This window comes from Rhinolophus ferrumequinum, chromosome 3, assembly GCF_004115265.2.
Source record: "Rhinolophus ferrumequinum isolate MPI-CBG mRhiFer1 chromosome 3, mRhiFer1_v1.p, whole genome shotgun sequence".
NCBI lineage: Eukaryota > Metazoa > Chordata > Mammalia > Chiroptera > Rhinolophidae > Rhinolophus > Rhinolophus ferrumequinum.
Window position 1 is genome coordinate 83,799,092 of NC_046286.1, and position 16,193 is coordinate 83,815,284.

The following is a 16,193-nucleotide window of genomic DNA, read 5'->3' on the forward strand; positions in this document are numbered from 1 at the left end:
TACTATTCTTTACCTTTTGAGAAAAAGGAACATAACATTTCTAGGTTCAGTGTTCCTCTTACAAATAAAAAAAATGTGATAAAGGCAATTCTGGAATATCCAGGAAATCTGATCTCATTAATGAGGAAGCTATCAAATAAATACGGACACACATAGTGACATAGTTTTCCAGCACAAATTCTCTGAGGTCTATAGAGTTGTGAATACGCTTATTAGAAATTCCTTTTCCAAATTCAATTTGAAAAGATCTAATACATTGTTAGAATATAACTGATGGGAAACAATCGTCATGATGTGGGGAATCACGCAAAGTTTTCCATAGACTCATAGGCTCCAAGTCATCAGAGGACTAATTTCGGGAGCCCTGGTTCAAGTGGCATTTCCTTCTGATCCATAACGGGCATCTTTCTGTTTCACGTTGCCTGTGCAGAGTCCATATATGAGGCCAGGGTCATCTCCCACACAGAAAGGAGAAAAAAATAGGTGTGCCACCCCCACCTGCTTCTGAAAATGAATCTACATCAAGATACAGAGTAGAGTCTGAACTTGCACTGTGTGCTGTATGACTAGAGCAGGACTCTGACTTGAGTGGTTAGTGAATGTGAAATACAAAGACAAAAGAAAAACCATGATACCCATTTCCATATGAATCAGATTTGACGTCTGTCATCACCAAGTGGCATAAAAGAATTGAAAAATCCCAGGGTCCCATTAGCTCCCTGGGAGAAGACTCCCCACTCTATGGTCCCTATGCCATGCCAAGCTAATTTATCCGGAAAACTTAAAAAAGCTGAGGTGAAAACTTCCAGTGTGGTGATTAACAAGTTCCTTGGAGCAAGACTACGCTGCCACTTAAAGATTAGGTGGCCTTGGACGTGTTACTTACCCTCCCTTGTCACAGTTTCCTTATCTGCCAAATGGGGATAACAACAGTGCATACTACATAAAGTGATTGTGAGAATTAAATAGATTACTACTTATATAACACTAGAACATTACCAAGCAGGTGGTAAGGGCTGTGTCAGCCGTTCATTGTTATTATTAAATTAATACCAGCCATGCCAACAGTTCTGTAGAGGTGTTCCTTGTTTCTTTTCTGCCCCAAATAGACATCTCCACGAGGTCAGTGCTCTGCGTCGACCTCGTCCCCACTTTATATAGCTGCACAGAGTTCTCACTTCCTCCAAGTGTTTTCCTCAACGTTGGATGGTTGTTTACATCCACAGTGTGGGAATCAGCAAATTCTCTCTACAGGAATCTTTGAGGTGGGCTGTTGTCCTCACATCCTGTTTCAGTCGTTGATGCACACATAGTTCTAACATTGTAATTCACCTCTGCCTGGTGTCACAAAGGTTTCTTTTTGTCTTCACAATAACCCTATGAGGTAGGTACTCTTTTTAGTCCCAATTTTACACTTGAAGAAACTAAGACATGAAGAGATGAAAAGGCTTTCCCATGTCATCTTGCTGAAAGCGACAGGGCCAGTCACAGAGGCGGATCTGACTCCCAGGGCCTTGTTCTCCCATCTCAGCCACCTGTCTGCTAACTGTCCTGGCTCGTAGTGGTCTCACCCTGGGTTAGCCTTTTTCTAAAATTCTTCAACCCCTCAATATCAAGGCCACTGAAGCTTTAGGCTCACTGGTGTCAGGAAATTTTGGCCCATGAGCTGATAATGGTTTTTGCATTTTTAAAGGGGTAGAAAAGAATCAAAAGAAAAATAATACTTTATGACACTTGAAAATTAGATGAAATTCAAGTTTCAGTATTTATAAATAAATTTTATTGGACGTAGCCACACTCGTTTATTTACATATTATCTATGACTGTTTTCACACTACAATGGCAGAATTAAGTAGATGTGACAGAGACCATCTGGTCCACAGAGTTGAAAATGTGTATTATCTGGCCAACCCTGCTCTAGACTATTGCTACTCACCGGTTAAGAGACCAACAGCTTCAGCATCACCTGGGAGTTCATTAGAAAAGTGGAGCCCCAGGGTCTATTTCAGAATCAGAGCCAGAATCTGCATTTTAACAAGGTGACCCATTGATGTTTGAACAGCCCTGGTCCAGGGAGAGGGTCATGTCACAGAGCTTTGGAGAAAAATGGATTCTGGGCCTGATACTCTTGCTCCGACACTTCCCATCTATGTAGCCTTGGGTGTAACCCTGAACTTGATCCTCAGGTTTCTCGTTTGTAAAGTGGATCCAATAACATCTACCTTTAAGGATTACTTGGAAGAATAGAGATGCTATCTGTAGTGGACCCATCACAGTGACAGCCGCATAGCTTGTCATGCAGGGTCTCAGCTCCTGCTCCCGGTGGGTGGACACAGAATATGGTGAAGCCAAAAAGGAACACCCACAGAGCCATAGATAGGGTAGTCATACCACTATATTCTCTGCTGGCACAGGAAGCAGGAGCCACACGATCCACAATCTGCTGTCCGCTTCTCTGCCTGCCTGCCTGACTACCTAGCAACCAACCAACCCACCCACCCCCTAGTGTAGCCACGGCAGTTATATCAGTGGCTAATGGCTAACTGGTAACAGCTGATGGACACCCAGCCACAGCTGATGGCCATCTAATAACGGAACCAGCACCTTTCCACGTGAGGCCGAGAGCCTGGAAACAGCAATCTGGGACTTTGTCCCCACAGCATGCATTTAATAAATTGAAACAATGGTAGCTCCAAAGATTGTGGACCCTAGATATTTGGGGCATGTGACTACCCTAATAAAAGTCATACCACCTTGGCTCCATGGAAACGGAAGGAACTGGCAAAATTTTCAGTGTGTTTGATCAAAAGTGAAGATCACTTCAGTGTGTACCATACACTGAATGTTTGTGTCCTCACCAAATTCATATGTTGAAACCTAATTCCCAATGTGTTGCTATTTGGAGGTGGGAATTTTAGGAGGTGATTCGGTCATGAGAGTGGAGCCTTCATGAATGGGATTCGTGCCTTAAAAAAGAGCTGCCTTGTCCCTTCCACCATATGAGGACACAGCCACAAGATGGCCATCTATGAACCAGGAAGCATGTTCTCATCAGACATCAAATTCACCGGCAGCTTTATCTTGCACTTCCCAGCCTCCAGAACTGTAAGAAATAAATTTCTGTTGTTTATAAGACATCAGTCTTTGGTCTTTTCCTTATAGCAGCCTGAATTGGCTAAGACAGTGTGTTTGATTGAAAAATGAGGACCTAACAATAACGTAATGCTACCAAAGAATGAGTAAGGAACTGCCTGCATATTCTTCATCCTCCTGAATTCTTCCCCAGGCCCTTGACCATGACCTGCATGTTCAGCCCCACCCTATGCTCTGGGATCCCCATGTCCTTAGTCAGTGTTCAGGTGACTCAATATCAAGTCAACACCACTCAGAAACCTGCTCGTACCATGTGTCCTATACTGAGAAATTGGATGCCTGCCTTATGCCTCATAGATTCGCTCAACAAAGAATTAATTGAATGTCTCCCTTTGTGCTACACAGAGGGCCCCCTGAAGACAATACGGCAATGACAAGACAAATAGTTCCTAGAAACCAGCCTTCCCCCCTTCCCCTTAAACCCCCGAGTTGGTCCTTTCCCTGAGTATCTCTCTGCCTTGTTAAAATGCCAAATACTCCACTTCCTCCAAAACTAAGTCCCAGACTTGCTCTTCCCAGTTCTTCTAAAACTGAGGTGTTCTGACACCTAGTCCAGCCAGCATCTCCTGCCAGTGCTGTAACTGTGGGTCTCCACATAACTCTGCTCCTGGACTCTGGGCCTTTCCCCCTGTTGGACCTCATCGATGCTGACCTTCCTACTGTGTGCCCCACTTATCCAGTGATGGTTCCCAGGCCCCATGCCCCTCACACCTGGTTGGAGCCTACTCTCTGATAGAACATCCCTTTGGGTGTTTTAATGATAATCCCTCATTCCTTGTCCTTACCACCAGCCTGTGTGAAAATAAACCCCAGATGATCACATCAATGGAAACTATAAAAGGAACTCTAGCTCTGTTCATTCACCTTTCTTGATCATGAGATAGTCCTTATGTTCTGTGACTCATGCTGAAATGCTTTGAGTGTGTTCTTTCCTGGACAGTTTCCCCTGATTCACTGGCCACATGCTTTTTCCCTTGGGGAGTAATTAATTTGCTGTATCACCTTTCATATTTGGTGAAATATTCCTGAGAGGTTGGATAGATTATCTGGGAGGCCAAAAGGAGGTGGGGCACACAAAAGTTTTCTATCAAATGAAGTCATTAAAAAATTAAGACAAATAATTGAATAGAGTCCTCTTCTGATATTGTTACTATGGCAAGTTCAGATCACATGAAAATGTAAATCTTGTTTCCTGGAAGCAAATGCAGCTGAAAAGATAGTTAATTTCCCCAGGACTTTTTCACGCTGATTTTCAAGAAGAACTAGGAACTGTAGCCTGAGTCAAGGTGTGATTTTATTAACAAAAAGAATACTCACACTAATAATGCTAGCACGGCAATGCTACCATTCCAGAGAAAGGAGCGTGCGCTGAATGTAGTCAAACAGTATTTTTCTTTTTTCCAGTTGGTTTTGTTTAACTTGTTTAAAATCTGCTAAATTAAGCATTATGGTTAATGGGACAAACTTCGGAGACAAGCAAATCTCTAGTAGCAGTTTTGTCAGTCTCTAGATCTGTGACCTTGACCCTGTTATTTTCTCTGTAAAATGGGATAATGATACCTATTTGCGAAGACTAAATATGATAAAGCAAATGAAACATGAAGTTCAATACTGAGCATACAGAAAGTTGCCATAAAGGATGTGTAAAATATACGGAGTATATTTTAGATATATATTTTAGATATGGAGTACTGAGTGTCAGGAAACGATAACCCAGACTCCATTTGATTGCCAGTGAGGCAATCTTGATCAACCCCTTTACTATCCTATGGAGGGCGACTCTACCTTCAACACAGAAATAAAATAGATTTGAAATCTGTGATGTATCTGGCAATATTTTCTTCATTCTGTCCACAGCTGCCACGAGAGGTATGAAATGTGAGTCCTATCCAGTCACCCCTTCTTGGGTGCTGATACTTCCTGTGGCTAGGCAGGGCAGCCATAACTTGTTTAACGCTTATGTCCAACAAGGATGCCACAGATGCCTTCCGTGGGACTTCTGGTCACCTTGCTACACCTGTCACAGAGGTGAGTAGGACATAGAGTAGAATGGCAAAGGTAAGAAAATAGTTTCTATTTGAAATGGTATTTGAAAACGGTAGAGCCAAGAATGAGTCATAGTCATGGAAGTTTCAGATTATTGAGAGAATGATTTACCTTTTTGGATTAGTCACACATACTTCAGGATATGGTAATAAAGTGTGCATTTCTCATACATTATGTTATTTGAGCATGGTTAAGGGCCAGGCACAGTATATTATCTTTATTTAATCCTTCCAGTAACTCTTTGAGGTAGGTACCGTTATTATCCTTCTTCATATAATTTCCACTTAATAATATCTATATGTACAAACTTCTACTAAGGGACACAAAAGTAGTGACATGGAAAGACATATCATAGTCTTAAATAAAAATGTTCAATATTATAAATATATAGTCTTCCTAAAAAGAAATTATAAGTTTAATGCACTCTTCTCCCCCCAAAATTAATTAAATATTTTGAAGGGGGGGACTAGATAAGTGGATTTCTCATATGAAAAAGTAAACAAGCAAGATTAGTCAGGAAAACTCTTGAAAAAATTAAAAGATACTCTGTTAGATATTAAAGTACATTATAACATTATAATTATTAGAACAATGTTTTCTTCGCATAAGAACAGACCAAAAAAATCAACAGCATAATGTATAAAGTTCAACAGTATATTAAAATATGTACAGAAATTTAGGATATGATAAATTTAGTGGGAGATTGATGTATTATTCAATAAATGGCATTGGAACAACCAGGTGGCCCTCTGGAAAAATAAAATAAAATTAGATCCTTATTTCACAGCTTAAAATAAATAAAATTCAGATTGATCAAATATTTAAATGTGAAAAATGAAGTCACAAAATATTCAGAAGAAAATTGGAAGGTTTTATTTTTTTAATTTCAGAGTGAGAAAAACTTTTCTAAATATGATAAAAACCCAGAAGCCATAAAAATTGTTTAAAACTTCTACTTGGGAAACTAAACAAAGTTAAAAGATAGAAATGTGTGTGTGTGTGTGTGTGTGTGTGTGTGTGTGTGTTTGCGATTTGCCAATCATACAGACGATGGGGACTAACTTCCATGTACATAAAGAGTTCTTACACTTTGATAAGAAGTCCAACACTCAAAAGAAAACGCACAAAAGACTTGAGCAGTTACAGAAAGGGAAATAAAAACAGGTCTTTAAAATACGAAATGATGCTCACCTTTAGCAGGGATCAGAGCGATTCACATTAAACGGCAATGAGGTGCTATTTGCACTTAACGGTTTAACAAAGATTTCCAGGAGGAAACAGCACTGGAGGGTGAGAGTATAAAAGGACAACCACCATGGAGAACAATTTGACACTATTCTATTCAATTTTCAAATACAAAGATCTACCCAGCAACTCCACTTCTAAGAGTGTATCTCGCAGACTTATTCCCATGTGTGCAATGACTCAACTACAGCATTGTCTCCCATAAGCCAGCCTAAATGACCATCAACAGTTAAATAATGGTACAGCTCTATAATGCAATGCTGTGTAGCCATAAATAATAATAATAATAATAAAGTAGATCACATGTGCTGATACGGGAGGGCTCAAAGATCATTTAAGTGTAAACCTATGTAAGTCTGAGAAAAGAGGCTTCAAAACGTTGAGGAACTTGCTTAAAGTAATGTTGCTATTAAGTAGAGTAGTTGTTACTAGAACTCAGCTCTGTCTGAGTACAAAGCCCTGCTCCAATGGGCACTGGGCACTGTCGTTGTGGCTGCTGTGGAAGTCACGTTGCTGATGAGATGGGGAAGGTCAAGGGATTGCGTGTCTTCTATGACTTTATGGATCCATTGTTTCTTTGGGCAGTTTTTCAAGGAGTTCAGGGACAGGGTAGAGGATTGACTACAAGACTTTGATCTACTTAGTTGTTTCTTGAGCCTTTTATTAAAGCTTTCCCCTTAACATCTGTCAGACATTTCTGGGACTAGCAGGGAAGGTATGGCTTGTTGATTCTCTGGTGCCGACATGAAGCTGAGAGATCTAATGTTGGGAGACATGAAAATTTGCCCCCTCTGCTCCTTGGAAAGCATTTTGTACCCTGAAGAAAGCCAAGTTCCTAGGGCAAAACCTTTTCCCTTCTGAAGGGAAAGACATTCAGCAAACGAGGGCTTTAACAGTTGCTGATAGGCATGTGGCAACACCACAATTCAGTTCACAGAAGGAAATGAAGGCAGAGTTCTTATCTAATTAAAACAGCTTGGGAAAAGAAAGTGGGCAAAGGGTAATTACCTAACTTGGCATTTGGCCCAGAAAAGAAAGGTTAGTGTTTCTTTTCTGGCAAAAAACTGTCAGGAAACCTCAAATTATAGTGCTTGTTTTAGAGCCGCAGGGAATTTTTCAACGCCGAATCCCATGGTACTTGACACATGTGAATTATTTGGCCCTTGAGATGCTTCCTTAAAAAAGCAATTATTCATTTTTCTATAGATAGGGAAGTTAAATTTGATTAAGGTTCTGAAGATTTTACAAAACAATCTAAAGGCCCAATCTCCGGTTATCTTATTTAACTTCTAAATTCTAATTCCTTTGGCTCAGTCTTTACTGCTTTTATCAAGGGGAAGAAACTGGGCTTGACATAAAAATGCGTTGGTATTTCCTAGAGATACTATGGGGCTTTTTGGCTGTTGTTGTTTGTGAGTTTGTTTGTTTTTATTTTCATCTGTTTGAAAGTTTCCATTGGAGCATGGTATAGAACGTGGCCTATTGGGTCATCAGGAAACCTGGGTTTTATTTCTGGTCTGCTATTCACCTGCTATGTGTCCCTGAGCATATCAATTCACCTCACTAGGGCTCAGATTCTTCACCCGCAAAATGAAAAAATTTGTGTTAAATTTTTATCAAGAAATGCAATCAATATATAAAAGAGAGGGAGGCAAAGCCATTTTGGTGAAATGAGACAAGAGACCATAGTGGCTTATCCTTCCTAAACCATCCTGCACAGTCTTGATCATGACCTTCACATCATCTCCAAGGGAGCCTAGAATACCTGTGTAGGGGGAGGTATTGGTCAATGGGATACAAACTTTCAGTTGTAAGATGAATAAGTTCTGGGGATCTAATGTACAGCATGGTAATTATACTGAGACGGGGAGGTGGGGAAAATAAGGAGATCTTGATTCAGGGTACAAAGTTGCAGTTATATAAGATAAATACATCTAGAGATCTAGTGTACAGCATAATGACTATAGCTAATAATACTATACTGTGTGCTGGAAATTTGTTAAAAGAGTAAATTTCATGTGCTCTCACCACATAAACACACACAAAATGTGAGGAGATAGGTATGTTAATTAGCTTGACTGTGGTAATCATTTCACTATGCACATGTATAAACCTCATGTTGCACACCTTAAATACATACAATTTTTTTTACCTTTTAAAACAGTACATTGTGACGTGGACAAGAAATCAAGTCATTTACCTAAAAATAGTTGATCCTGATAAAAATACATTCCGTGAATTAAGAATAAGAGTATATTTACTCTTGGTTTATCAAATTGGATTAGTGTGCTATTTTTTAAATGAATCAAAAATTAAAATGTCTTATTGAAAAATAATAGTACTGTATTGGATATTTAGAGAGTATATCTTAAGTGTTCTCACCACACATACAAAAAAACTGTAGCCATGTGAGATAATGTATGTGTTAATTAGCTTGGTGTGGTAATCATTTCACTATGTATACATGTTTCAAATAATCATGTATACCTTAGGTATATACAATTTTTGCCAATTATACCTCAATAAAGCTGGAGGAAAATGTTTACTACAAAAACTAAACCATTCTCAAAAAGAAGAAAAAGAAAAGAATATCATCAGTCTTGATGGTTTCTAAAGTATCATCACATGCTAACTTTTGATAGCTCTATAATTCTATATTTGTAAAAACTAAATAAATAAGTGAATAAACTCTAGAATTCCCTTGCAAAATAAAGGTAGTACTCTTCCCCAATAATATGTAAAACAACCATGAAAAGCCTTGTTGTACCTTTCAATATGATTAATTCCAAGCAAACCTTGGAATAAAAAGATTTGTCCTGTCACTAAAATAATAGAAACTAGTATTACTACGTGCCAGTCACTGCTCTCAACACATCACATATATTAGTTTATTTAATCTTCCTAATAGCCATGGGTCCTATTATATCCACTTTTCAGATGTGGAACTAAAGGCAGAGAAGTGAAGTAACTTGCCCAAAGTTGTTTAGCTAGTAAGTGGCAGAGCTGAGCTTTGAACTCAGTAGTGTGGTTCAGGTCCTCTACTCAGATTTCTGAGTTAAATGTAACCCACTGGAACATTAATTCATGTACAATTTTCTTAATGGAACAATAGAAGGGTAAAATGTTGAAGATGGAATGACTCTTAGGGACCAGTGTATCCAAATTTTTCAATTTGTAAGTGAGACCAATTTAAGAAGGGAAAAAAATAATCTTTTGGCTCAACTGATGTTCTACCATTTTTCTAAAGTTTCTCGAAATGATTTCTATCAAAATTTGCAATTTAAAGAATTACATTAAAAAAAACACTAAAATAAGTATTAACTCAGAAAACATCAGACAGACACTTTAAAGGCTTAGAGCAAATGATGATTATAATAGCTTATTTACATTTTCTTGTGGTGCGTTTTCCATTGAAATCATCTGACTTAACTCTAGAAAGACACAGTGAAAACATGGCAGCATCCAGAGTTCTGCATAGATAGTTCAGTTATTATAAAGAAAACTATGCTAGTTAGAGAATAAGACATAACAGGTTGTACATTTCTGAGTGATTATAGTTAAAATGCCCAGGGCCAAGAATTTTTCAGCCACCCAAGCAGTACAATAATTTTCCTGAAGTTCAAAGCCAGGAATGTATATATGAATTAAGTTCTTTTATTTAATTTTTTTTTTTTAATCTGAAATCCTACATTTGCTCAAGTTTGAATGTTTGATATCATGTTTGAGAACCAACCAAAGGATGATTGTTTGGGTCAACCAGAGAAGCCAAGAACCAACTATGAAAGCCTCAAAAATCAAGGCATTTCTTCTTAAGGGTTTATTTCAGAGCCAAAATGTAACAAGTTGAGTTTGCAGGGTACTTCTTAAGGTACCACGAAGAAATGGTATTTCAGGAGAAATTATTTCAGGAGAAAACTGTATTTCATTCTAGAGATGAGGCATGATGCCTACTTAGTTGTTTTCTCTGGAGCTGAACATGTTTCAAGACAGATTCGGCAGATTTATTTCAAGTGTGAAAAACCCCCAGGCAGCCCCCTAAAGCATATATTTCGAATAACGCAATCACAACGCTTGCTTCTCAGTTTCTAAATGCTCTCTAATGAAAACTAGAATGAACAAGGCTAAATCCTTAGGATTTTATGAGAACAGAACCAGTTCAGAAAATAAGAGCTTTTTTCAGTAACATAAACAAAAAATAATAATATTTTTGCATATGATAAGCTCATTTACAAATGAATTTTTTAAAACTAAAGTACATAAACATTTTTAAACTTCTAAACATTGACATAGGAAAATAGTCAACCTCAGTGTAATCAAGAGACGAATAGTCGTGCATAAACATACCTAATATATACACCTGGCAGAGGGTCAGTGGTTCTCTGCCCGGCTGATGTTTATATGTTCAAATAAGAAAGAGAAAAATGACTGACTGGTCCTCTCAGAGACACACACTCTTTTTTAGAGCCAGGCTGTTTGTTTTCTTCTTCAGTGAGTTAGAGAGACTTAGCAGTATATTTGGGGACTTAAGATTAAAAAGGGACACCTCTTCTTTCCTGGTCTTCATTCCCTAACCTACATAAAAAGATAAATCACTTAATAGGATTAATGCAACAGACGCAGTAAATTGAACAGAAAGAGTTGAACCAAATTGAAAGAACAGGCTCTGTAAACTGAATATAGATATGTTCGTACTCCCCAAATACTGTATTTCCTTAATTTTACGACACACTATTGTTTGTAACATTTAAGAATTTTCGACATGGTGATTAGTTTAAAAATTCATGTGAAAAGACTTGAATGCCGGGGGTGAAGTTATACAGTTGTCATTGCCTGTGGCTTTGGGAGCTTAGAATTTAGTTAGAAAAGTTCTCTCTTCATTCATACAATTGTTTCATGCATCTGATAAAGTCTTACTTATTTAGTGCCTATTTCTGCCAGGAACACTTCTGGGGCACAAGGAATACTGAGGTGAACAATGACAGGCAACCATCCTACTCTCGGGAAGTTTCATTCAAGTGGGGAAAAAGATAATTTGACCAATAAATAAAGAATTTCCAATTGTAATCAATGCTGGAAATAATCAATCAAGGAAATAAGACAGACAAAGCAGAAAAGGGGGTAGTCAGAGAGGCTGCTCTCTGATTAAATGACATTAGAGCAGAAAGCAGAATGCAGAGCAAAAAGAGGGGTTTTCTCTCACCTTCTTTATCTGTCTCGAGACAGATCCTCCGAAAGGAGCTCACTTGTCATGAGTCCCCTCCCCTGAAGTTTCATCCCCCAGGGAAGATTAACTCTTATCACAGGAGAGACTAGAAGTTTGTCACAAACTATCATGCCTTCCACCTATTCTTCCAAGGGCTCCTTCGACTTTCCTAAAAATCATTTACTCCCTGATAAATTGCCTAATCCCTCCTCCTTTTCCTCTATTAGGACAATATATACTAGTAAACTGTCAAATATTACCAATTTTTTGATTGTTCACTTTTTTCCTGTGGTTCCCCCAAGCAGGGAATATTAAAAATGAATACATTTGTATACTTATTCTCCTGTTAATCTGCCTGATGTGAGTCTATTTCGTAGACCTAGCTATTGAATCTAGGAGGGTAGAGGGAAAGTCTTTCCTCCCCTACACAGTGAAGAAAGAGGAATGTAATTACGTACATCAAAAAATGTAGGCGATTGACAGTGAGTCAAAGAAGGAGCGTGTGGTACATATAATATAATGAGGTTGTTTTCTCCACCTGCCACATTGTTATTAAATCCATGCTATGTCTCATAACCATGTATTCTCAGAATCGTGGAACTATAGCAGCTTATTCTCCAGCCTACTAATGTTTGTGCTTGGAATTTCTACCTTTAAACTCTAGGAAGATCTGGTTTCAATAGAAATGTTTCTCAAGAAATGTTAACACAATAATACATTGCAGTCTGTTTTTGAAAATGAATATAAATTTCCTTATTAGATTAGCCAGTCCCAGAAAACAGGCTTCTGAGAGAATGAAAGCTGAAATCCTTTTTTTGTGGAGATGGGAGGAAAAGAGGGCGAAGAGGCAGGATTATGGGCACCCCAAACTGGACTGAGAGAATTGAAGGACAAATGAAGAGACAGGGAGTGTGCATCAAAGGCAAATTTTCACAATGGCCTGCAATATTCCAGCTAGCAGGAACTAATTTATTCCTGTGAACACCCAGTTTACTGTTAAACCCAGCACTGCACACCAGTTGGTTCCTAATAACACCCATTTCAGATCTTTCATCATTGCTCATGTTTGGTCATTAATAGCAGTCTCCACAGAAAGAGAAATGAAACCAAGAATTGAATATTTATATTCATGACGTAAAATAAAATTACTTTGCCAAGTGTTTCAGCCAAGTGTTGACAGAAAATTAAGCCAGAATTCTTGGGGGCATGAATTTTCTGACAAGTTTTAGATTTCAGCATCCCGTGCTTTCAGGCCAAGTGGGATAATAGGAGCTGTACTTGGTGTTAAACCCACTTCCTCCCTTCCACTGGAGGGTCTTTGTTCCTGTTACTAGAGACTCATTGGCTTACTTCAGTTCAGTCATTTCCCCAAGCTGGGTCTTGGTTTCTCCATTCATCCCAGGTAATACCTGTAAATAATCTGAGGTCCCTAGATAAGTAGCATTTTAGGAGACTTTGGCATTCCTATGATGATAAAATCAACGACAATATTATCCAAGTTCTCCTCGTAGTTACAGCCCACAAAGAGCTTCTACTGTCTTCTCAGAGCTAACTCTTATAGCAGCCTTCAAAGTGCAAACATTACTCTTTAGTAATATCAAAGCTCAGCCAAAGGTCATTCAAATTTGAAGCAGGATCTTAAGGACCATGTAATAACTAAACTGTCACACTTACATAAGGGCTGTTTCAAAATATGCTTAACAAGGATCTTCCTTTTCACCAGAGCACAATGCTGGGAAAGGGGAACAATTGTACCATGGACACAAAATGTTCGATTTTATTTTGACCTACGACCGCCATGCCCTGAAAGTCCATACACTCTCAGAAATACCTATGGCTATTTCTTGATTTCAAGGCTCATGAACTGTGGTTTGAGCTGAGCTAGATTTGGATCACCTTTCTAATGGCCATATCTGTCTCTTTTCAACCCGATTTCTCCTGCCTCCCACTTTCTTGGGGTGCCCATTTTCTTCATTACGTGGTACAAGCATACAGGCTCAGGCACAGGCCCACAGACTAATTCTAAGAGGTCACGTATGCTCACTGTATGCAGTTCACGATGTGCGAATGCTGTCACCATGGTGAAAATGGCACACATCTCAGGAAAGCTCCAAAATACTCCACACACACAACCTGATTTCCTCTTCCCTCTAATGAGACACTTTTTTTTTTTCTCCCATGTGTCTGCTAGGTGTTAATGAATATTCCTTCCTCTTTGCAGAGTTCTGTTCATTTTGATAAGATCTATTACAGAAAGTAAATTCCCTTACAGGCTTTTGGGTACTCTGTATCTCTTTGGCTTCAATTGAATCGGCAAATCTCCCCACATTTTGTATCTCCTTTCTCTTAAGGAGTCTCTTCTACACTCTCCTCTTCCACTCTTTCCTTCTGATTCACCACTAAGAAAATTCTTATTGGTCTTGCCCATGTGTTAAGTACCAGAAAGGGAAAAGTGTAGGGCCTGAGTCCTGATTTAGAAGGTGGAAAGGACAGTAAAAACTAGAGAAGAACAGAACGAAGTATGCCTCCTCAGAGAGACCATCACTCCAATAGTAGAATTACGGGAAATTGGGGTAGAGCAAAATTGAGGGCTCTAGACTACTCCTGCACCTCACTGCTATTACTTTGTCATGAATCCTGATAGGCAAGGTGGCGTAGCATCTACCTCAGGACAATAGAGAGCGGCAGATATGGGCCTGGTCTTTCAGGCTCGTCACTCTGGCTATTGCATTCCTAGCTCATCAAGTCAGGGAGCAGACGGCAACCAGAAAAAGGAGGCTACAGGAGGAGGTGAGCGACCAGAGCCAAGAGATGAAAGACAGCACAAGAGGAGAGCAGTCTGAGGATTAAGGATGACCTCATCTCTTAGCACCTTAAGGAGCCCGGCAAAGTTTCCTGAGGAAGGAATCAAGGCCTGTCTGGCTTCCAAACCCACATTCTGCTGCTGCCCAGGGTCCACGTTTGGCTAAGTGACAAGTGACCCTTGTGTTGTGAGGTTGGTGGCCAGGATAAAAATGGGGGCCCTGAGACTCAACCTCGAAGGATCCTTTCTGAGAGTAATGCTTTAATAGTTAAGACTTAACAGTATGGACTTGGGAGTAAGACAGGCCCAGTGCCAGTTGCGGCTCTGCCACTTACTGATTGTGTAGACTTTGGGCAAATGGCTCAAGCTTCTTTAACGTCAATTTCTAAAGCTGCAAAGTGGAGTTGTTGTGAGGTGTAAATGGCAGAATGTCTTTCAAACGCCTCGTCTAAAGATTGACATATAGTAAGGACCTGACAAACATGATGATGATGATGATACTACCAGCTTGACAATCCATTGTTTTGAGTGTTGGCAGCTAAAAACATTTGTGAACCACGAAGAGAGCAAATACCAGAAGATTTGGATTCGAAATACATTCCAGCCCTCAGTTTCACGTGACCAGCACCAGCTTTGACCATTACCGAGGCTCTGCTCTAAGTCTCCCTTTGCCAAAACATTTGCTCCACCCAGCCCCATTCCCAGTCTCTGCAGGTCCTTACTGGAGAAAGGAGCAGGTTTTTCGAATTCGAATAGTAGGAAACGCGCCTGTCCAGTATGCTGAAGTCTATAAGGGGACAACCGTACAGAATATTTCAATCTAGTTCTAGTCTAGCCATTCTGGGAAATGGGCCAACAGGGTGGTAAAAGGGCCTCATATCCCTCCCTCACGCACTTCCACTGCCCAGGTGGCTCACACCTGTTTCCACGGACACGCTCTGGATTCAGACAATGGGTTATCACACTATTTAATAAGGGAGGGGAGGGGGAGTAATTACACCCCCCCCCCGCGCCTTGGAGGTGATTATCAGGACATCTAAAAAGACTCCTACTACGGTTTTAGGGGGACATGGCAGGGACAGTAATGGACTAGAAGTGAAAAGCTACCTGAATGTGATGCCACCTGGACACCTGGTGTGTAGCAATGGACAAGGTTAAATCAATCAAGTGCGGGATGGGGTTGGCTGGTAGTTGTTCAGATTCCTAATTTTATCCAAAACCTGCCTGGTTCCTGCGAATTTTAAGGCTGCAGGGCCAGGAGGTCTGTCACCTCAGACTTGCATCCCATCAGCCTGGGGTCCCTGGCTGACAGGGACGCAGGTGGGTAAGGGAGCAAGACCGTGACTGCTCCTTTTTCTCGAAATCCCCGCGGGGGCCTAGAGTCTCGCGCTCCCCTACGAATTCATCACGTGCACAGCCCAAGCTGTTCAAACCGGCCGGAGGCCTGAGGTCCCGGACACCGGGGTGGTTTTTAGGGTTTTCTTTTTTTATTTTTCCCTTGTTCTCCACAATTGCTTTTCTGAAGAACGACTACTGAGAAAAAACCTCCTTCGTTTACAGTTCCCATAATCGCGATTTCCACATGGATGTGACGTTGGGTTCAGCTTCCGAAATGCCCAGGTGACTCACGCGGGGACACCCCGGGGCGGGGCGCAGGAGTTTCTCCGGCGGCAGGCGGGGCGGGGCGGGGCGGGGCGGCGCGGCGCGGGATGCACGGCGCCGCTCTGCGGCCGGATCGGGGCG